The sequence below is a fragment of the Armigeres subalbatus genome, chromosome 1, assembly GCF_024139115.2.
Source record: "Armigeres subalbatus isolate Guangzhou_Male chromosome 1, GZ_Asu_2, whole genome shotgun sequence".
Lineage (NCBI taxonomy): Eukaryota > Metazoa > Arthropoda > Insecta > Diptera > Culicidae > Armigeres > Armigeres subalbatus.
Window position 1 is genome coordinate 245,024,280 of NC_085139.1, and position 23,348 is coordinate 245,047,627.

A 23,348-nucleotide genomic window follows, 5' to 3' on the forward strand; every position below is an offset into this window, starting at 1 on the left:
CAGCAAACCGTTTACCAAGACGAACCCCGCTACATGCCCTACCCCATATATCCACCATCCCAGTGATTTCTCGAGGAAGTGCAGATGACTCGTCGGCTTCCGTCAAAGCGAGTATCACGTCAACATTTTCCTACCCATCCCTTAATTGACCTGCATTCGGACACATGCTCATGCTCATTACGATTTCAATAAATCGCGTGGAAAATCTATGAGGAAAATATGCGTAAAAACGTGTATATTCCAAAATCTACGTAAAAATAGATGAGTTAAACAAAAAAACGCGCATGACATGACCCAAGTGCATTTAACTAAAACACATGAAAACATCAAAGTAATTTATTATCGAATCCTTCTTTAGCTTTAAATTATTTAGCTTAAAATAGGATCTGTGACATAAACTCGAATAAACATAAAACTTAATAATTTGTGTCGTAACAATATCTCAATTTACAAAACATGTCGTATCGGCATAATGTTTTAATCGGTTGCAACTGCTCAATAAATAATATTCCTTTTTAAAGTCATTGGGTACAATTTACAATTTGTTTATAAATAAACTGCGCCAATTCATGCCCTGAAGGATGCCTTTCCAACAGGTAACATGCTACACGCAGATGAAATTACTCTTATTCTCTCTGTTTACTCACATTCGCTCTGCGCTGAAGGATGTCTCTCCAGCGGGCGGCATACTAAACACGGAGACAGCTTTCTCTTGTTCTCTCTGTTTACATTTAGTTTGACAGAACACACTCGATTGAACTGGTACAGCACCATTCGAAATCTTGTACTGCGGCTGAATGAAGTCGAACGAAATACATAATGCCGCAATTTTTTCGAAACGAATTCAAAAACTTACGAATCGAGTGATTCGATTCGAGATGCGCAATGTCACCCCTGCTTTTCGGCGCGCGCCTGCCATTTCGATCGAGATTCCGCAGACAACGGACCGTTCGTAGAATGACAAATTCTAAGAATCCTATGAAATTTTCTCGATTCTGAATTTGGTTATGAGATGTAGTTTATCTTAGATGCGTATTGTTGCGAGGAACGACTACAGAAATTTGACTCGAGACGAAGTTTCTTCATATATATAATTGAAGTTGGAGGACCAAGCCGGCCGATCACTGTACATGTTAAAAATAATTGTAGAACAAAAAAAATCAGAAGGGTTATATACAAGATACGACCGCCCGACGTAAACTACGTAAAACAGATCATAAGATAATTATTTTGGTTAGAGCCTAGAGTGATTGAAATTTTGGCTTTTGCGCTCCCTTATGCTTGAACGATAACATTTGCTTTTTTGGTTAACCTCCTAAATTTTCAACTGAATTGGTTATAATATAACTGAGTACGAGCAGTTTGAAGTTTGTATGGAAATTACTATAGAAAACGCCCCGTATGTGAGAGATCGTTACGTGAGGCGGATCACTAACTATTTAGGGGAAGATCTCCCAGCGCCGGACACCTCCCAATACCGGACACTTCTTAAAACGACTCTACTTGCAGAAGTCCTTCCTTCATCTTATTAAGTACAAAAGGAAGCTATTGAACAGGCTTCTAACGGCAAGGAATATCAGATCTTCATGTGATAAACTTTGTACAAAACTACACTTACTTCAATTCAATTGTTTCTTCTTGCTGAGAAAGGCACAGAAATTAGCAGAAACAAAAATTGAAGAGGACATTGAAGAAGGTGGGAATTTGGATTAGGATGTAAAAAAATTAGCTAAAGAGTCAAATAAGCTCCACTAACAATTTTTAATATTTACAACGTAATGCACGTGAAAAATATTACTATTCTGAATTGTCTTTACTCATGTAACAGGAACTTAGTCACATTTGAACATGATGCAATAGTGTCCGGTACTAGGAGACATTTTTCTGAATCGTAAAATTTTTCACCAAAATTCATCGTCGAAAAACGTGTTCAAATGATCAAATATATTATCAAATTTTCTGGATATGATACACTGCGCGGCGTTTGTAATGTTCCCAAATGGGTACTTGCACAAAACTTCATGCGGCGAATGACTGTCGAAAGAATAGAGGTAATAAACTATAGAGGACGCTTGTCGCTGTCGTCACTGGCGAAACATCTTTTGCTGGCGAGGATAGGGCACTAAATGTCAACAAAGGAAAAATCAGAACGTTTTGACAGATAGGTACCCAACATGTTTGGGACGATAACAAAGGGAACCGCAGCGACAATCGTCCTCTATAGTTTATTACCTCTATTGTCGAAAGGTACGGCCGCGCCAAATGCTATTCACTAGACTGGCCCAGGAAACAAAAAGTTGGCTAATTCCACGGGGCACCCCCCAGGATTGTGTCTTTGGGTGAGAAAATCAATCTCTGAAAATTTCAGCTCAATCGCTTGTTGCATAAGCTGGCGCATTTGATTTGAAGTTTGTATGGGGAATTCAGCCAAAATGTATAGGAAAATACACCTTCGTCACTCATTCGATCTGGAAATTGGTTCTGATTGCTCGATTGACCTCAGAATTGCAAAAACGGCAGATGATATGCTACAGAACAATTTCACAGAACATTGTATGATGATTAAATGAACTTTTATATAGGTTTCGGCTGATGCGATTCGATCAAAAAACCCAAAAATACACAAATCAGCTCCTAATAAATCAGCCGAAAATTATATAAAAGTTCATTTAATCATCATACAATGTTCTGTGAAATTGTTCTGTAGCATATCAACTGCCGTGTTTGCAATTCTGAGGTCAATCGAGCAATCAGAACCAATTTCCAGATCGAATGAGTGACGGAGGTGTATTTTCCTATACATTTTGGCTGAAATCCCCATACAAACTTCAAATCAAATGCGCCAGCTTATGCAACAAGCGATTGAGCTGAAATTTTCAGAGATTGATTTTCTCACCCAAAGACACAATTCTGGGGGGTGCCCCGTGGAATTCGACAACATTTTTTTCTCCCCATAGTAATCTGGGCTAGTCTACTATTCACCCATAAGTCTACTATTCACCCATAAGAATCAAGTAACATTCCCAGTGCGGCATTGGACTGAGTCAGACGCAAAAAGTTAAAGTTTGTATCTCTTCACGCGAACAACTCGAAAAAGTGCGCTTTTGTTATTCGGCGCGGTGTGTTTCTATACCGAGTTTCGCAAGGTGAAATCCTGCCGGCTAGAGGAAGCGGGCTGCATTTGGTAAATCACCAACCGGTGATCAGTGCAGTGCCGTGAATATTATTGGATTGGCTTCTATCACCATACGAGGACGGTCGTAGGTAGCAGCGAAGCAGCGACGAAAAGGCTAAGTACCTAAACGCTTTTCATTGTTCGCATATCATACCACGCTTCTGTTCACACAGCGTGGAGTTGGCTACACTTTTTCTCGAACAGAAAAAATCGGGCAGTGCAGAAAGAGTGGGCATTAGCCTGGTTCAAAAAATTGTTTTTTTTTTCCTTAAATAAATTTTTTTTTCGCATACATGGACGTAGCGAGTGGAGGCGATTCGCCTTCAACAGACAATGTTGTTCGCACGCGATTTTACCAGGCCACATCACCTGGTCCCTGGGTTGTTTATTTCCGGCAGAAAACGAAAAGCCTTGATTTTCTAGGCATCAAGCGTGATTTGACGCGTCGTTTTCCGAAAACTGATTTTCATCAGATTAATCGGAACAAACTACGTGTAACCGCACCTACATATCAGGATGCAAATGCAATCGCAAAAGACCAACTGTATAATGTAGAATATTTCGTTTATGTGCCCTCGCGAGAAGTCGAAATTGAAGGTGTCATAAACGCAGCGAGCCTGACTTGCAAGGATGTACTTGCAGGAAAAGGTCGTTTAAAGAATGCCCTGCTATCTACTGTGGATATTCTGGATTGCAAGGAGTTGCATTCAGCTACCATGGTAGATGGTAAAAAAGTATTTTCTAAGTCTGGTTCGCTTCGGGTGACGTTCGCCGGTTCGATTCTCCCAAAATATGTCGATATAGAAAATATGTTGTTTCCGGTGCGTCTTTTTGTGCCAAGAGTGTTCAATTGTATCAACAGCAAACAGTTGTGGCACACTGCCGAGTTTTGTGACAACAAGCCTCGTTGTGGCAATTGTTTTGAAATGCGTAGGGAGGAGTCCTGCCAGTAGCAAGCAACAAAATGTGCTTACTGTGGTTTGGATCCTCCTCATGATTTGCAAGAATGCCCGGTGTACAAAAAGCGCACCCAAAAAGTGAAGCGCTCGTTGGTACAGCGCTCCAAGCAGTCGTATGCGGAAATGGTAAAGTCGCAAGACACATCCGCAACTGCCAACGCAACGGCTGCTGTTTCAGCCGCCGTTCAAGTTAGTGATTTTTATGATGTCATTTCCATTGACGAATCGGACTCTGACGTAGCCGATATGGATGATTCTGCGGAGGTACACGTACCCGAAAAGAGGAAGAAACTGTCTTCCCCGGGATTGCGCCGTAAGAAAACAAAAATCATCCCTAGAAGCTTGCCGAAATCTGATGGTAATGGGGGATTATTTAAAATTCCGAAGCAGCCTGTCTATACTGCTCCTTTTGACCCATGTTGCAGTAAGACATTCCCGCCATTGCCTAAAACTGATGTTACAAAGAAACATCAGTCAAGGAATATCTCTGAGCAGAAAACTGCTACTCGCACTTCCAAGAAAAGAGTCTCATCCAAGCGAGGATTGATATCCTTTAAGGACCTTGTGGATCGTATTTTGAACTTATTCAATATTCCGAATTCATTGAGGCCAATCATTGACCTCTTTATTCCAACAGTTGAAAGTTATCTGAAGCAATTGACTGTTTCATGGCCCCTTCTTGCAGGACTTGTATCTTTCGATGGATAATACGACCATACAAGATACAATCACTGTGCTGCAGTGGAACTGTCATAGTCTGAAACATAAATTGGACGTGTTTAAGTTTTTAATTCGCAACTCCGATTGCGATATATTTGCACTCTGTGAAACATGGCTTTCTTCTGAAGATGAAATCAACTTCCACGATTTTAACATTATTCGCCAAGATCGGAATGATCATTATGGTGGCGTTCTTTTGGGAATCAAAAATGTCACACTTTCTACAGAATTCCCATTCCGACTGTTAATGGTTTAGAAATCGTCGCTTGCCAAGTAAATGTAAAGAATAAAGACCTTTGCATAGCTTCAGTGTATATTCCCCAAATGCCTCACTTAATCGACGGCATCTTTGGAGCGCAGTCTCTCTTTATCATCCCCAGTTTTAATACTGGGGATATGAATGCACATGGTATTGCATGGGGCGAAACTAGAGACGATAATAGAGCGCCTATTTTCTATGATTTGTGCGACGATTTCAACTTGAATATTTTGAACACAGGCGAAGTAACTCGAATAGGACCTCAAGGTCAGGAAAGTCGAATAGATCTGTCTTTATGCTCTAATTCACTATCATTAGATTGCACGTGGAAGGTAATCCAAGATCCCCATGGTAGTGACCACATGCCGATAGTCACCACAATCAAAAGTGGCTATCAACGATCAGTGCCAGTAAATGTTCCTTTCGACCTCACGAAAAACATTGACTGGCAAAAATTCATCGGCGGTAAAAATTGGTATTGAATCAACTGATATTCTTCCTCCACTGGATGAGTATCGATTCCTTACCGAATTGATTCATAAAAGCGCACTCGAAGCTCAGAAACGACGCGTTCCAAGTACATCTGTCATAAGAAGACCAGCCACTCCTGGATGGGATGATGAATGTACTAAGTTGTATTCCGAGAAATCTGATGCCTTCAAGGCTTTCCGTAAACACGGAAGGTCTGAGCTTTTCGAAGAGTATTTAAGGCTTGAAAGAAAGCTCAAAAATCTTCTCAAGGCTAAAAAACGTAGCTACTGGCGACGTTTTGTCGAGGGACTATCGCGAGAAACCTCAATGACAACACTTTGGAAAACGGCCCGCAACATGCGGAACCGCACTTCCACCAACGAGTGAAGAATACTCCAATCGATGGATATTCAACTTCGCAAAAAGGTCTGTCCAGATTCCGTACCAGCAGAACCGCTATTTCGAGAATCAGTAGCTGATCCCGGTTCTTTGGGTGGGCCATTTTCAATGCTGGAACTATCTATGTCTCTTCTTTCATCGAATAATTCTTCCCCGGGATGCGATAACATTAAATTCAACCTTCTGAAAAACCTCCTGATATCGCTAAAGACGATTACTTGACCTGTACAACTGTTTCATGGAGTACAACATCGTACCCCAGAATGGCGACAGGTGAAATTAATAGCTATTCAAAAGCCTGGGAAACCAGCGTCTGATCACAATTCGTACCGACCGATTGCCATGCTATCATGCATGAGAAAATTATTGGAGAAAATGATTCTTTCAAGAATCGACCATTGGGTCGAAAAATGCATTGCTTTCAAATACTCAGTTTGGTTTTCGAAAAGGTAAAGGTAAAGGTAAAAGGTAAACAAATGATTGCCTAGCGTTGCTCTCTTCAGATATACAGCTGGCCTACGCACAAGGAACAACTGGCTTCAGTATTCTTGGATATTAAGGGCGCTTTTGATTCAGTTTCCATAGAAGTATTGTCGGAAAACCTGCACAGTAGTGGAATACCAGTCATTTTAAATAATTTTTTGTACAATTTGTTGTCAGTTAAACATATGAATTTTACTCTCGGCAGCCTGACAACTTCCAGAAATAGCTACATGGGCCTTCCCCAAGGATCATGTTTAAGTCCCTTGCTTTATAATTTCTATGTTAAAGATATTGACAATTGTTTGGAAGGACAATGCACGCTCAGACAACTTGCAGATGATGCCGTGGTCTCTCTTAGAGGTCCATGTGCAGCTGTCTTGCAAGGGCCATTACAAAAGTACCCTAGATAATCTGACTGTTTGGGCCAGACATTTAGGGATCGAGTTTTCACCGCAAAAATTCAATTGGTTGTGTTTACTAGAAAGCGGAACCCAGCTCAACTGAAACTAAAGCTGTTGAATGATGACATCAACCAATCTTTATCTTCTAAATACCTTGGGGTCTGGTTTGATTCCAAATGTACCTGGAAAACCCATATTGATTATTTGATAGATAAATGCAGGAAAAGAATACATTTTCTACGTTCTATATCCGGAACCTGGTGGGGTGCTCACCCGGAAGACCTCATCAAACTCTATAGAACGACTATTCTCTCTGTTTTAGAGTACGGCTCTTTCTGCTTCCTCTCAGCAGCTGATTGCCACCTAATTAAATTGGAACGTATTCAATATCGTTGTTTGCGTATTGCTCTCGGCTGTATGCATTCAACGCATAACATGAGCCTGGAGGTGCTTGCTGGAGTCACTCCTTTAAAGCACCGTTACTGGGAACTCTCACTTAGAATACTGATCAAATGTGGGACAAGTAACACACTTGTCTTAGAAAATTTCGATAATATGCTTGAACTGATTCGTCAGTCAAGATTCCTGAGGGTCTACCTCAACTACATATCGTCAGATCTTTGTCTTCCATGTTATAATCCACCTCGAGTTAACTTCATCAACGACAGTTCCTCCATTGAATACGATCTGTCCATGAAACACGCTATTCAAGGAATACCAGATCATCTTCGACAAATATCTATTCCCTCCATTTTTTACGGAAAATATGAACATGTCAATTGCAACAACAGATATTTCACTGATGGTTCTCGCATCAACGGATCCACTGGCTTCGGTGTCTTCAATGTAAATTCAACCACCTTCCGAAAACTTCAGGAACCGTGTTCGGTTTATGTTGCTGAGCTGGCAGCAATTAACTTCGCTTTGGGGATTATTTCCGATCAGCCCGTAGACCATTATTTCATCTTCTCGGATAGTCTTAGTTCTATCGAGGCCCTCCGGTCGATGAAACCAGTTAAGCACGCATCTTACTTTCTTACAAAAATAAGAGAGCAGATGCGTAATTTGGTCGAAAGATCATTCAAGATTACCTTTGTATGGGTCCCATCCCATTGCCTAATCTATGGCAATGAGAAAGCGGACACGCTAGCAAAGGTGGGCGCACAGGAAGGTGAAGTTTATGATAGACAAATCTCGAATAACGAGTTTTCCCATTAGTCCGTCAGAGTACTCTTCAAAATTGGCAAATGAATTGGTCACACAACGAACTTGGACGGTGGCTATTTTCTATAGTTCCTAAAGTTTCTGCGCGAGCGTGGTTCAGAGGTGAGGACTTGAGTCGAGGCTTCATTCGCGTGATGTCAAGGCTTATGTCCAATCACTATTCACTAAACGCACATCTCTACAGAATAAACCTTGTCGATAGCAACTTATGTAGGTGCGGAGCCGGTTACGATGACATCGATCACGTAGTTTGGTTCTGCTCGGAGAATGACGCCTCCAGAGAGCAACTATTGGATACCCTTGTGGCCCGAGGTAAACAACCCTACAGGGAAATAAGAGGTGTTTTGGGAGATCGCGATGTGGTTTATATGCAGTCCATCTATGTATTTCTTTGCTCGGCTGATATCAAAGTCTAATGCCCGTGTTTATCTCTTTCTCAGTTTTTTTTCTCTTGTTCGATTCTGTTTTTCTGTTCCGTGTACCACGAAGCCCTGGCCATCCGGAAGATGCTCCCTGCTGAATCAAAATCGAGCACGACGCCATGCAAAACCGTCTTCTACGCAAACGCCCGGATGAGCAGCTGAAATAACCTAAATCCAATTCCTTACCCCGTCCATCCTGAATTAAGTAAAATATAACCTTGAGTCACCACGAGTATTATGGTCTATGTCCCTTCCCTACTAACTGTTAATGATAAGATGATACAAATTATAAAGATATCATACTTAAGAATTGCGGCTCCGCAAAGTGTCACACACGACTGAGCCTACCAAATAAATGAAATGGTTAAAAAAAAAAAAAAATAAGAATCAAGTAAACGGGTGCATTAAGCGCAGCGGTGACTTTCCTGAAGGGTACGCCGCGTGCAATTTTGAGAAAATCAGGCAATAGTTTGTATGAATCATCAATGGTCAATAGTCATATTTTGTGTTTCTTTCTTCTATCTATTCTTCCTTTGAGGCAATATAACTCACGAAGAGGATGACCGATTTGCGAAATTTCCTCACTAATCGATTCGTATTGGGATCAGCTGTGTTTCTAACTAATGAAACTGCTCATTATTGATGTTATTCTTTCACGTGCTCAATTGAATTTCCCACGATTTAGTATTTCCTTAATAATTTTTCTTGCAAGCAGCGAATTGTTTCGCAATAAAGACGATTTATTCACTTGCTAAGTTTTCTATGTTGCCAACGTACTCATATTTTTAGATATTAATGACCAACGTTGCAAAACGGTTTTCCGAAAAATTTACTCTTTTCATAGTAATTCTCATACAAGCTTCAAACTGCGCGTGCTTGCTTAGTCAAATTACAACCATTGGGATGTTGGATATATGGGGTCGGGAGGTAGCGAGGTTTGTATATGTAAACGTTTTGCAGCGCGTAATGTGTAGTTTTTCCGCAAATCATGTTCAATCGCACACCAATCCATTTATGTTTCGAACAAAATTGGCGTAACTCACTATATATGAAAATGGTTGGACACGACAATTTAAAATTTTCATTTAAAAATCCCAAATTTATTATTCCGCAGTGGTGATGATGCCTTTCTCCGATTGTTATTCGATTTAAAGTGATTAATGCATTTCACTAAAACTAAACACTACTTTTTTGCTCCGACCGCGGTCATTGCTCTGGTTCTATTTTGTACTTTTTGTGCGAATCATCGCACAAAAGTAGAGCGCAAAAACCAACCGCAGACGGCGGTCGTAACGAAAGTGTGAAATTTTACTGGGTTGGTGAAGATTTGGATTTTTTAATGTTTTTTCATTGACAATCAATAATTCCAACAGGCTTAAAAAAATGCTGGAGAGTTGCCGATTCGATTGATAATAAAATCTCGAAAATCCATTGAAAGATAAAGGAGCTATTAGCGTTTGAAATCTATCCTAATTTCGTGACGGTCTCGAATTTGGAAATTTCCGTTTTACACCCTGTATCAGAGTCTTCCCCTTAGACGTAGTTTACGTCAAAATGTTTAAATAAAGAAGAATTTTACTACTACTCTTCATATTGCAAAACATTAGCTTTTGGCATCTGTCTGTCAGCGCGACGTTCACCGATGGGTGGTTGTTGTAGATAGTTACCACTGAGGTGGCGTCTTCGTTGATTTTATACAAAAGAAGGTTGATCCGACTATCCGAAATAAACTTTCTTCAAAGTACAAAACTCAATCGTGAATATCGACTTTGATAGCGCGTCGGAGGGAGATGATGTAGTGAATTTTAATGGATGGAATCACTAACAGCAACCAAACTATCACGCCAAACCCGATGCCACCGGAAGAGTCCATTTTTGCAATTAATTCTTTCTTTTCGTAAAATGTTGGTCCTGATAAGAACCGATTTTCTTTTCCCAATGTTCCTTTCCAACTAACTGACACCACAATTTGTAATAAATTTTCAGCATAGGCACTAGCGGTGCGGGATCGCCACAGTGCTATTTTTATGGTCAACCTTTTCTTCATATGAAATTCTGGTTCGTTGAGGTTGAATGATCTGCAGCAACACATCGAGCACCACCACCAATGCGATGGATTTTCTTTGAAAATGTTATTAGCGCCTCCGTGATGCTGTATCCGCTCCGCTGCGATCGCTTTGATGCGTCTGCTCTGCGTAAAATCTTGTTCAAACTGAGGATTAGATCCAAACCCGCAAGTGATTGATTTTTGATGTCTGTGCTAGTGATGCATGTACGTGATTGGTTGGTTGACCTATTTCTAAACTTTTTATCAATTTTCGATAATAAATAGTTAAAAATCAGTATTTTCATATAAATACAAAGAAGCGTTGACTCATCCTTGATCGATTGGTCCAAAAAAATTGAAAATCCATCGAGAAACGACTTAGATATTAAAGTTTAAAGTCTATCATATTTTCGTGACGGTCCCCGATTTTCGCAATCGTAAAGTGTACCCCAATATAGAAAACACAGACGTAGTCCTACGTCAAAAATTAAATTGCGTCACACCACTAATCAGTACAAACAATAGATTATTACCTCTTTATTACCTGGGTGGTGCGAATAGAATCGATTTGGTTGTCAAACTGAAGCCAAACTTTTCTATTGTGCCGGAGCCAAACATTGAAGATTGTGGTTATGTTCGTTTCAGATCCTATATTGAGAAGTATTGTTATTATTTGGGAAAAAAATAAAAATAAACTTAGATTGAGTTTTGTATTCTATGTAACAAATATTTTCACATTATATTTCGAGTGGAAAATTAGTGAGAATGCAATTAAAAAGCACTCGTTACTAATTTTCACGAGATACAACAGCTGATTGGAGCGGGAATGTATGTAAACCATCGTAAAGTCATGTAGAGTCTCGCGCATTTGTGCGTCCTCATGCAGCGTGGAAAGAGAAATTCGAAGAGCGGGACATTTTTGACAGCCAAGCAACTGCAAAATAATTTTGCTTATGAGATTGATTTCAAAATATCCCTCTACTCGCTTGAGAGCAAAAAAGCGGCTCTATCCGCAGTACCCAGTTTATTACAATCTTTACCTTGTAATCAAAATATCTTTTTAATAAACCATAGAATACGATTTTCGATGCAGTTCCTAGGGAGCATCCATAAATTATGTATCGCTTAGAGGGGGGTTTGACCGAAGTGTGACAATCCATACAAAAAAAATGTGTTACGTAATTATTTGATCTTCCTCTATCCTCGCCAGCAAAATATGTTTCGCCAGTGCGGACAGCGACAATCTTCCTCATAGCACAGACAAACAGACGTAACACTGATGAAATTCCCATCCACCATGAACTCAACGGTCGTTTTAAATTCAACTGCTGACGAGTTCCACATCCAGGGGCGCGCACATCAATACACAGAAAAAAAGAATACTGTTTTGCTGAATATATTATACTTTACAATTAAAAAGAGCTTAAATTTGATTAAATTAAAAGTTAAATTGATTAACGCAAAAGTAGTTCATCATTCTAAAAGTATTTTTTGTCAGTTCATGACTGTATATTTGAAAGTTTGTACTTTCATCATTAAAACTGTAGAACTGTCAAATCGTGTAACTACGTGCAACAACGCGGGGCATCAGATTAACGCACCAAAGAAAAAATAAATGCGAATATTTTTAAACCAATACATTTTTGATATCGACAAAATTCGAACCATGAAGTGAAAAACACTTCAAAATATTTTAAAATCTGTTCTATATTTATTGTATTATACTTTAATTCTAATCCTATTTTAATCTAATCCTAAGATTGCATTCGAAAGTAGTTGCAAAGTTTTAAATAGTGGAAAGTAGGGATCCTATAATCATTATAGGATCCCTAGTGGAAAGCATTTCCTCCAGTGTATCCATCCGCTGTCAGAATAGTGGAATTTTCGATGGTTTTCCCGGCCGCTCTTCAATATTTTTTCCGCAAAGTCACACATTGTTGGATTGTGAGAAAAATCCCGAACCGCAGAAGGACCGAGAGAAGGACTATCTAAATTCAAACTGAAGCAGGTACGCTTGAATAAAATATTTAAGTTTATTTATATTTCATTGATAGACTAAATCTATGCGGTTATATTTTTGTTTGCAGCATTACCACTGGCAAAGTAGCCGTCCGTAAACTCGGTTTACTTGAAGAGGTATACGATCGCCATAATCGCTTATCGGAGAAATGGACACTCTTTGCGAAAATTGGTTATCGGAATTGTGGGAGCCGAGGTGGATGCCGTATCTTATGATTAGGTTCGTACGATGAAAAAAGTGTTATGCTTTTCTTTATTGACACATTATTTTTGACAGGCTAAAGCCGGCAAACAGGAGAACCTTACTGATGGAGATGCAGATAAAGCTTAGGAGATATTTCTCAGCGGCGAATATATACCTACAAACTATCAAACTGATGAAAGTAATTAAATAAAAAGATAAAACTTTGAATAATTATATTTCATTTGAAAAGAAAAAATAAATGGAGGGTGGGAGGTTTCATTTCGGGCAAATAAAAAGTTTGTTTCTGAATTTATATATTCCATTCTCTTCTATTTAACAGTGTAACCATTTTGATCTGACATTTGTACAATTTGTTTTGAAAGTTCAAACTTTTAATTTTCGGGTGGTATGCGGCTTTCAAAACCATGGTTGTTGTAAAAGTTGGCGTACTTTTGTTTTGAACATATGCAACTCTCTACGAAAAAGAACCAATGCAACTTTTTATTTTAACCAATGTTTCTTTTAATTTGATCAATGATTTTTCTTTCTGTATACACATGCGCATTGTATTTGACAGCTCACACTAGCGCCTTCTGTTGACATTGTCGTACTAAACTTTATTTCGTGCAACATGCAGGTGAGGTGGTCGAGGTGGTAGTAAAGTAACTGGGCGATGGATTTTAAAACAAATTGTTCTAGCTGTTACGTCTGTTTGACTGTGCTCATAGCACAGCCCGGATAAAAATTTACAGTACCTTGTATGGTATGATCCATTGGAATACAATTGGTTGTATGGTAAATAATACAATTTATTGTACTTTTATTGTAGATTTTTATCGGTTGTGAAAATCCTTTATTGTACTTACTTTAAAAGTACAATACATTTTAATGTGACCGATACATTCTATAATATTTTAGTTGTTCGCTTTTGTTTTATATTGCTTATCCAAAAATTAAACAAACTATAAAGGTATTCCATCTCGGTGATCAGATAATCCGTTTTAAAGCAAATAAAAATACAATTTTAGAATGTTTCATTGATTCATTATGTTGATGAAATAACAATTGAAAACAATAAAATAACAATAACTTTTATTATTACATGAAAAAACATTCTACCGATTTTCAAATATATATTTTAATTGCAGGTCTTGAAATATTCATGTTCTGATCAATTTGAATTAAGAAAATTCAAAGAAACAAAATCTTTCACTTATAATTTTACTTGGAGAATGACTGGATTTAGATGAGCGTGTACAATTTTGTTCGTGATTAGTGGAAAGACGAAGTAAACGAAGTGTTCTTTTTATTATTGTCCATCCGGAACAAAGTTAGTACACTTTTTATACCGAAGTTGGATTTTTCTCGAGATACAGGCAGCTTACCCAACTTCGGAAGTAGTGCGCTGGGCTCGCCTAAAGATGCGCTAAACAACGCATCAATTAGTTTGATAGATAAAACTTGGTGCTACGCCGACAATACTGATTTTGCGAGCAAGCGACGGCCGATCATTAGCCGCTGTACCATGGTGAGTATCTATAGTGCTGTCATCGTGATACCGGATCATTGTGATGAGGAAGAAATCTTTCAACACGTAAAGAAAAAAACTTATAAATTTAAACCTCATAAGCAACAACCAACTTCGAAAATATCAATAAACTTTATTATGCCTTCTAATGAATGATCCCATATTAAAAAGCTAATAACAATCATAAGTTAATGAAAAGTATAAGTTTTGGGATGTATGTGCCTGGTTATTACACATCATTAAGCAAAAAAGTATTAGAAATCTTAATAACATTTTTTTTACGTGAAAGACCTTTAGGAAGGGGTCCCTTGATTTACACCGCCGAAGCAGTTCGCAAAATTTTTGTTAACATGTATCCTTGTTCCTTTTCAGAAATTGAGTTAATGATAAAACCTCGGATAAAACACTGCTGCTTGCCACCACTATCATCGAGCTATATCACCAACGGGATACAATAAAAAATTAAACAGGTAAATTTTCTTTTTCTTCTCGACTTATACTTTTTGTAAGAAACCTGACATGATTTTATAATTTACGTTTTCCACAGGAAAAAAATGCGAGCAGCATCAGTTACAGCGTCTTCAGTGGGTATTGCCGGTGGGATAATCGGCGACTGAAATCTACGTTTATGCATCCCGGTCTGAATAGCGGTAACGCACTCAACAATACCATTTATAATTTAAATTTAAATTAAATGGAATCTTATTTGAATTAGAACAAAAATTCTTGCAAAAATTTGCAATCAAATTGAAATAATTTTGAAACAAAAATAAAATTGTATTAAAATTAAATAGAAACTAAATTTTAAATAAAATTTAAATTAGGGTATCTGTACCTATATCCATCTCATTTGCAAGCATGAATGCAATAATCGGCAATAACTCAATAAAAGTGAACCTATTGATCAAAGTATAACAATTCACGAGCTTGCTCAGAATCCAAAACTTGTCCAATATTCTCAAACTATTAATTTCACTGCTTCAATTATTTTGAATAATTGATAAAAATGTCAGCATTTCAAACCTATATCCATCTCACTGTAAATTTTCCATCCCATTTGAAAAACTTTCGATGTACCGATATCCATCTCAATTTTTGTTTCTACTTCACACAATCATAGTCATATCCGTGAAGCATAGACCTGTTTATATAAACAAACTCGAAATTTTTGTGCATATAGCGAATGACATTCGCATTAGATTTGTTTTGAATTTTCACAACGAGAGGATTGACAACATAAAGGGATGTGCGCGATGCACAGATTTGTCTATTTACCAAAACACATCAGTTAGCGCATGCGCGCACGGTGCTAAGTCGACATGCATGCTGTGGTGCCATATTTACGGAATTCAACTAGACGCAAAACTAGTTATATAATGTACTGATTCTATTTCCAATCATACTTTCCGAAATATTTATTATTGGGTTAGGGAAAGTTTCTTCTAGTATTCGAATGTGATGCAAGGCCATATGAAACAGTTTTACTTTTTGAATTTCGAAGAATAAAAGCAAGTAGCATATAATTCAAAGGTGTTTCATTCGTTAAAATCCGGCAGCACTGAGTTATTTTGGAGGTGATGGATTGAGCTGAATAAGTGGGCAAACATTTAGCAGTTCCGTAAAAAATTCATCCCACAGTTTTATAGCTTTCAGTAGCTATTTTGAGTGAATTTTATAAGTGAAATTGTAAATCTATTGTGCTGAAATAGTTATATGCAGTGATAACTAGTGGTTAGTGAAATATAAATATTGTATTTTAGCGAAAAAGTTGGACATCGATGAGTGTATTTCCGCTAGTAGGAAAAGGCCAGAGTGTCGAATCGCTTTTACAAAGGTAAGAATTTCATCTCTCAATCAAGTGAACTTTACATTTTGTTAGAATTTTCATTAAATTAAAGAGATTTTAGCATATTGTTTGGAAAATAAATCTAAGTTAAACCCTTACGAATGTGTTTCAATAGTTACGTGGAACGAACAGTGTAAATATTGGCCGTTTTGATTAGTTAAAAAGTAGTGCTAGCAAAGTAGGATTAATATATGTACTGAGATGGAAATGGGAACAGTTCCCCTACATTAAATTGAAATTAATTTAAAATCAAATTGAAAGTAAATTAAAGCTAAATTGAATTTAATTGAAATTGAAGTAGAATTATCTTAAAAATATTCTATTAATATATTGAAAATGGAACAAAATTTAAATTGACTGATTTCAAACAAAGTTTAAAGTTAAATTGAAATAGTACCAATAAAATAAATTGTCAACATTAAATTGAATTGTATTTTTATTGTAATATTTAAGTCGAGATTCAAGTGAAATGTATTTAAAATCTCATTACTGTAAAACAATAAAAAAATGTGAGAAAAAACATTTGAAACACATTGTTTTCTATTGTTTTGGCCTTCGAAATCATCCTATTGAAGAACCGTTGAATCAATTGTTTTGTTCTGAATTTTGTATGAAAAATTTTCGATTTTTTTATTGTAAAGATACATAACAACCCTTCTTTTTTATTGTAAAAGTCCCATTTACCATTTATTTTATCGTGGAAAACCATTGCCTCTGATGTGATTTAGTTGTTAAAATTCCATTACATTCAATGGTAATTAATATGTTTTAATTGGTGATGTAACAGTAAAATTTATGATATTTTAATCATATTTTTTATCCGGGAGAGAACAGACATGACGAATCGAACAAAATTTTCTGCAAAACATGTGTAAACAAACAAACCGAACCTCAACGCCATTCGCGAAGTCGAAGCAAATTCTGCTCTTCCTATGGGAAATCCCATTGCTATCTGTCAGAGTTTGAGTGAAACATGGTCGTCATCTCCTCCTCTCTGTTGCTCTACTGTAAAAACCCATAAAGAACTGTCATTGTTTGTGTGAAGAATTTTGCTTCGACTTCGCGAATCGACGTCGACATTGCAACTCAAAATCTCATTTTGACAACACGATGGCGCTGGTATGCTCTTGCATGCATAACGACAATAGAGGTACAGTATCCCCCCGTTTATCCGGACCTCGCCAATCCGACGACTCGTTAGTCCGGATCTCGCTAAATCGGAATTTTCCGGATTAAAAAGTATCAACACCCAATTAAACACATTATGCTGTCAGTTTTCAAATTTGTGCAGTGATTTTGTTTTGGTTCATTTGTATGGATTTGACAGTCGGATTAACGAGAGCAACTCCGATAGTCCGGCCATACATTTGTCAGATCAGCGGGGGTATACTGTAATAAACTATAGAGGACGATTGTCGCTGCGGTTTCCTTTGTTATCGTTCCCAAAAAAAAAGATATTTTAGTTACTAGATAAAGATTGTCGCTTCGGTTCCCTTTGTTCTGCTGTCCGGAACATGTTGGGTACCAAGCTGTCAAATCGTATGGATTTTCCTTCTTTGACATTTAGCTCCCCTATCCTCGCCAATGATAATGCTATCGTTATCGCATTTGTAATTATCAAAATCAAGCACATAGCTTGATATGCGTAAAAACACCAAGCGAATATTCTCGATAGAACAGCCCGCTAAACTATTTGAATGGCCATGGTCGCAAATTCTTTTTTGTTTCTACTAGCTGTATTCTTGATAACCTTGGTTTGTGATCATGTGCTATTCCTATTCTGTGTTCAAACAGTGTTCAAAAAATCCAGCTTTCCACGCTCGGTAATGGCGGCTTGTCGGTGTGTAAAAATCAATCGATTACTGTACTTTTTGACACTAGCTGGAGGAAAACTCACTGGGGAAAAGGCCTTTTTTCCCTTCCCCTCACCCAGGAACGCCAATGGGCTTTCCTCCAGCTAGTGTCAAACAGTACAGTGACTGATTGATTTTTACACACCGACAAGCCGCCATTACCGAGCGTGGAAAGCTGGATACCAAAACCCATGTGCTTCTGAGAAGGAAAAAAATGCCTTTAAAATTTTCACATTTACGCGTTATATGGCGGGTGGGAGGTGGTACCATAAATATTACCTTTTGTTACGAGGGGAAGGGAGCATTAGCATTGTTACGGTGTAATTCGTAGATTGGACACTAGTGATACTCATGTTTTACTTTTGAGATCCTTATCTAGAATGCTATCAGAAATCAAGAAGGGGAGTGGTCCTTGATTCCAGTCTTAAACAAAAATAACAAAAGCATGAGGATTACTACTCCTGGCCACGCCCATCTTCACCGTAACTAGGGAGAGGAAGGAAGTGTTGATGTAGTACTTACTTAACGAGAAGCCACCGACTTAGCGACACCCTCATAAGTACCACGGAGTTGGATAATGAGGAAGGTAATCGTTGGGTCAGGATTTGCCTGTAGCTGGCAATGTAACCGTGGTAGATCTTACCCACCTTACACACCACGTAAAGGTGTCTACCCAGCATTACGAGTCCTTTTGTTACGAGGGGAAGGGAGGGGGTCAAAAACTCGGATTTTTGCGTTATGTAATTTGTGAACAGACCCGAAGTGCACGAGATAATCTTTTTACCTTTTCATTCCTTATCACTACTTTTCTTTAACTAACACCCATTTTCCATACATTGACATAACTTCTGGTTTTTCATACATTTTATGTGATTTCTCGATTTCCAACTACCATACTTCCACGAGTACGTGGCGAAAATTTCAAACCAAACATTAGCGCCGCACCAACAAATCCGGAATTGCTTCTCCGATTCGAATCGCCAATCGTTAAATAGTTCCATCTTTCGGATACAGGTGTCGCACTATCATTTCGCAGACAACATCTCAACAGAAAAAGCAGAAAACCCATGCATCATCACCGCTCGTGACTGACATTTAAAGTCGCATTTGTAGTTGTGCAACACGTGCGTATGCGATGCACGATTCTGCATGTGTGACCATTTTCCAATAAGAAAAACCTTCCAATCCGTCATTCGCTCGCTGATGTTGTTGATGATGTTGGAGTTTGTGATTGTGCTGGCTGATGTTGTTGGGGAGTCCGCGAATCAGTCGTGAAGCAGCTGGCGAGGCGATCTTGGTACGCGTTTGTGAGTGAGTGAGAAAAGTCCATCCTCGTCCACGGACGGAACCCATTCGAAAGTTATCGCTTCCCGAGGCAACACACAACAGCAGCCCGTCAGTGCCGTTCGTTCGCGATAGTTTGCACCGTGGAAGATTTACCGTTTCCGGAATTCTCCGTCGCGGAAACTGTGCGTGCAGCGTATATAAAGTCGGTCGAAAGTGGACGGTTTTACGGGAAAGAATTTACGGCTGGTTGAGTGGTCGGTTAGTGTAAAATTTCTCAAGGTCTGTGTCTAGAAACTTATGCACAACGATGGCAATGACTGGGGAGGGGGCGAGTGTATGTCTGGGATTTGGTGACATCATTGCAGCATTCGCGGAAAAATGGGATTCTTGTTTGGCTAACTATTGGAACGGAAGTGTCTTCCATAGTCCCTTGGTCGATAGTGCCGTACGTGTGTGTATCTAATTTCTGATTTAACTACTTATAGTGTTTTCGTATTATTTACTCATGAAGCGGAAGTTTCTGACGGTGGTGGATGACAAATAATGGCTTGATAAACATAATTTGTAGGGTGTCCCAAAAATATGTTTGTTAAAAAAACATGTACCTTATTTTGATAAGAATGTGCACATTAGGTACTTCGAATATAATAAAAAAAATATTCGAAGTTTCAAAAAAATATTATTTTCAATATTTATTAAGTTATTAAGTTTCAAGTTCATCCAATTCTATCAGACATTTTTTTTTTATTTTAATTTAATTAAAATTACGGTTCATTCGACTTTCATTTCCGCCGCCAGTTTATTTCCTATATAGGGGAACAGACGGCTTTGGCAGGTTTTGTTCTATTATTGGCAGGGGGGTTTTTGTCGACCGAATTTTATGAAATTTGGCCACAATATTTTTTGATATGCAAAGAATGTTTAGGCCAAATTTGAGCAAAATCAGTCATAAAAAAACCCCCCTGACAATAATTTGTAATTTGTAATTTATTAGAACAAAACCTGCCAAAGCCGTCATTCTCCCTACCTAAATAGTTTTCTTCATAATCTTCTTTTCTTCTTTATATACATAAAAATGAGTTTCTGTCTGTCTGACCCTTATAGACTCGGTAATTACTGAACCGATCAGCGTGAAAATTTGTGTGCAGAGTTTTTTGGGGCCGGGGAAGGTTCTTAAGATGGTTCGCGACCCCTCCTCCTTTTGGAAAGGGGGGCTCCCATACAAATGAAACAGATATTTCTGCATAATTCGAGACCTAATCAGAGAACAAATCAGTTTTGTCGAAACGAAGTTCGTCGGGTCTGCTAGTGTTAACTAAACATGCTTTGACGAGCCGTTGAATCCTATTTATTACAATGGTGGTTTCATTTTTATGCGAATATTTTATCAACAACAAACAATGCTTCCTTGTTCTTATTAGCTATCGCTAAAATCTCCCATTCCGGTTTTCAATTTGATTTAAAATATCATTACCTAAGTAATGATGTTTGTTTAGTAATTGCTTCATTGTCCTGAACAATGCTTGTATCTATTCTTATATTCTACACCTCTATTTTTTTTCATCAGTCAATAGTACATTCGTATCATATAAAGAATTCCCCGTTGGGAGGCTTCAATTGTTTTGTATCACCAAAAAAATTTCTTGGGATGCTATTGATATGGATGAGAAATCCTCAGTTTATGTCTAGTGACTGTAGAATATTCAAATCATAAAAATCCTTATTAAGAATAATATCATAAGAAGTGTTGTGTTAAGTTCATAGAATACTACAATAACTTTAATTGATGTCAATTTCCGAAATACGGCTATTTATTTACTCTAAATTATTCAAATTTAGAGACTTAATACTTTACTTCAAACATATTTTTTTCCAACTTACATTCATAGTCCACTATCGTCGCTATGTACCTAAATATTTCAGTCAAAGATTTTTCGTACACCCTAATTATCATTTAATGCACAATAACTGTAGCTAGCAACCATACGCACCATGGTCTTATGTGATTCGATGTTTGTCTCGACATGGATATTTTATGTGAATCAATCACAGGACGACGAGTGAGTAGTTACTCATCTTCGAAGATAAAGCTGTATCCGAATCAACTACACGAGAGGAAACAATCCAACAAAACCAGCCCTTGCATAAAGCATGAGTTTTCCGCATAAGAGCAAAGCATAACGAGCACACATATTGGTTGAACTGGTCTGGTCTGGTTGGGGGGGAACCTGGGATCCCGTTTTTCTCACCCCTTTCGTTTGTGTTGCTCATCATTCAATTATTTGTTTCTGTTTGGGTCACTGAGCAGAGTATGGAAATACATAATATTCAAAATCGATCGACTCATTATAGGAAAATGTGTAACATGCGATAACCTGAGGTAAAATAATGATTTTTTGTCTTCCTTGTAAATATCAAGGCTAAAAGGCTTTGAGTGAATTATTTAAAGTCACTGGTTAAAATTAGTTATCATTAAACAAACAGATGTTCTAATTTAGAACTTCCAAAAAGTACCATTGAATTTTGAAACTACCAGACGAGAAGGCGAATTAGGGTGGGAGTGTTTCCAATCCGGTGCCACGTTGAGTCACCGAATTTATTTGCTGGTGTTGTTTTTGGTGATTCCTAAACGTATCAAGGGGATCGATTTTGCTACCAACTATACAATATTATTTTTTTCAAGTTGAGTAGCTTAATAGTCTAATTTATGAATCTCACCTAATAAGCACTAATAAGTATTATTGATTGTTTGTGCTTTTTTTTTTAGTTTCACCTCGTTGTTGTGCATCCCGAGTGGTCCACATGGCAGGTTATGTTTTTGTCAATTTTCCCTCATTTCTTTCTAGAGGCTGTTCCACCAAAGGCGTTTGGGTCTGCTTCTGTTGCGAGTTGTTGAGTTTCAATCTATCACGTATTCGCATGATGGATATCTGGGTTTGAGATCCATTTATGGCGCAACCAGGTTCAAATTATATACCGCAAGCATCTGTTGATAATCACATGCAGCCGTTCAGTGTTCTTTACTAATACGCACTGTATTTCACTAGCGTGTAGTAGCACAGATTTCATATATGCTTAGCTTAGCTTGATTGACTGTACACATCATAGTTGCTAGTCGTGAATGCCGAGAAACAACAATAATATGGACAGCTCATCAATAGTCTTCTTGGGACTAAGAGCTATTTGCACTGCACATGCTTCAGAGTTTCATTATTTCAAGATCAAACGATGCCGGTCGCATCCGCACAGTCAATTAGGATAACGGAAGGAAAATTAGTGCGACACTCATTGCTACCCGAGGAATCCTCTGCATCTCCATGAGCGCACTGGAAAGGAATAGTTTGTTAGTTGGGAAGGAAATCTTTTAAAACTCGCCTCAGCGACTAATAAACTGACGATAATTAACTGATAACTAATAAACTGACGATAATTTTGTTAATAACTTGTACAGGGTGTCTACTATCTGGAAAACCAGGAATTATTATGGAATTTCTCCCAACTTGGACAAATTCTGGGATATTCAGAGAATTCCTGACACAATTAGGCACATTTCAAACATAACAAAACATTCAAACACATCCCAAAAAAAACAACACTCCTGTATCTAAAACATGAGTAGCAACGTTCAGAACAGACTATAAATCAGTAATGAACACTACATTCATCATAGTTGTTTGTAGTACATATGTTCGACATATGTAGTGTAATAAAGTTTTTTTTTTATATTTATTCTTTTGAACATGTTCCACTAGTAAGAGAGAATTGAGAATTTCCTCGGAAATTTTTCAGAAATGTATTCAAATAAAAAATTTCGAAGGATTTTTCAAAGCAGTTCCAGGAAAAACTTGCGAAGGAATTTCTGGATCAATTTTAAAAGGATTTTTGGAGAGTTTCCCAAAGGAATCACTAAAAGAGTGTCCATAGGAATTATGAGTGTAATTTTCTAAAATATTCCTGGTGGAATTTCCAAGATGAGTCCCCGAAAAAAAAATTCTGGAGGAATTTCAAAAGGAATTCCCAAAGGAAATTATGTTATTTGTAAAGCATATTTGCTAAAGGAATTTTCGAAAG

General features: G+C 37.9%; 1 protein-coding gene and 1 long non-coding RNA gene across 4 annotated transcripts in view; both read left to right on the forward strand.

Annotated features, from left to right (window-relative positions):
• The first annotated feature begins 12,435 nt into the window (after positions 1–12,435).
• On the forward strand, positions 12,436–12,991 carry LOC134212347 (uncharacterized). The gene is made up of 3 exons (XR_009979252.1): positions 12,436–12,568; positions 12,648–12,799; positions 12,857–12,991. It is a non-coding gene; the product is annotated as an uncharacterized LOC134212347 (long non-coding RNA).
• Positions 12,992–19,195: 6,204 nt separating this feature from the next.
• LOC134206285 (actin nucleation-promoting factor WASL) overlaps positions 19,196–23,348 on the forward strand; it is a 334,646-nt gene continuing 330,493 nt past the window's right edge. Inside the window, exon 1 of one of the 3 annotated variants that reach the window (XM_062681988.1) lies at positions 19,196–19,556. The gene's annotated coding sequence lies outside the window, so the exon portion shown is untranslated. The remainder of the gene's footprint in view (positions 19,557–23,348) is intronic. The other 2 variants (XM_062681989.1, XM_062681990.1) reach the window with 2 other exon arrangements.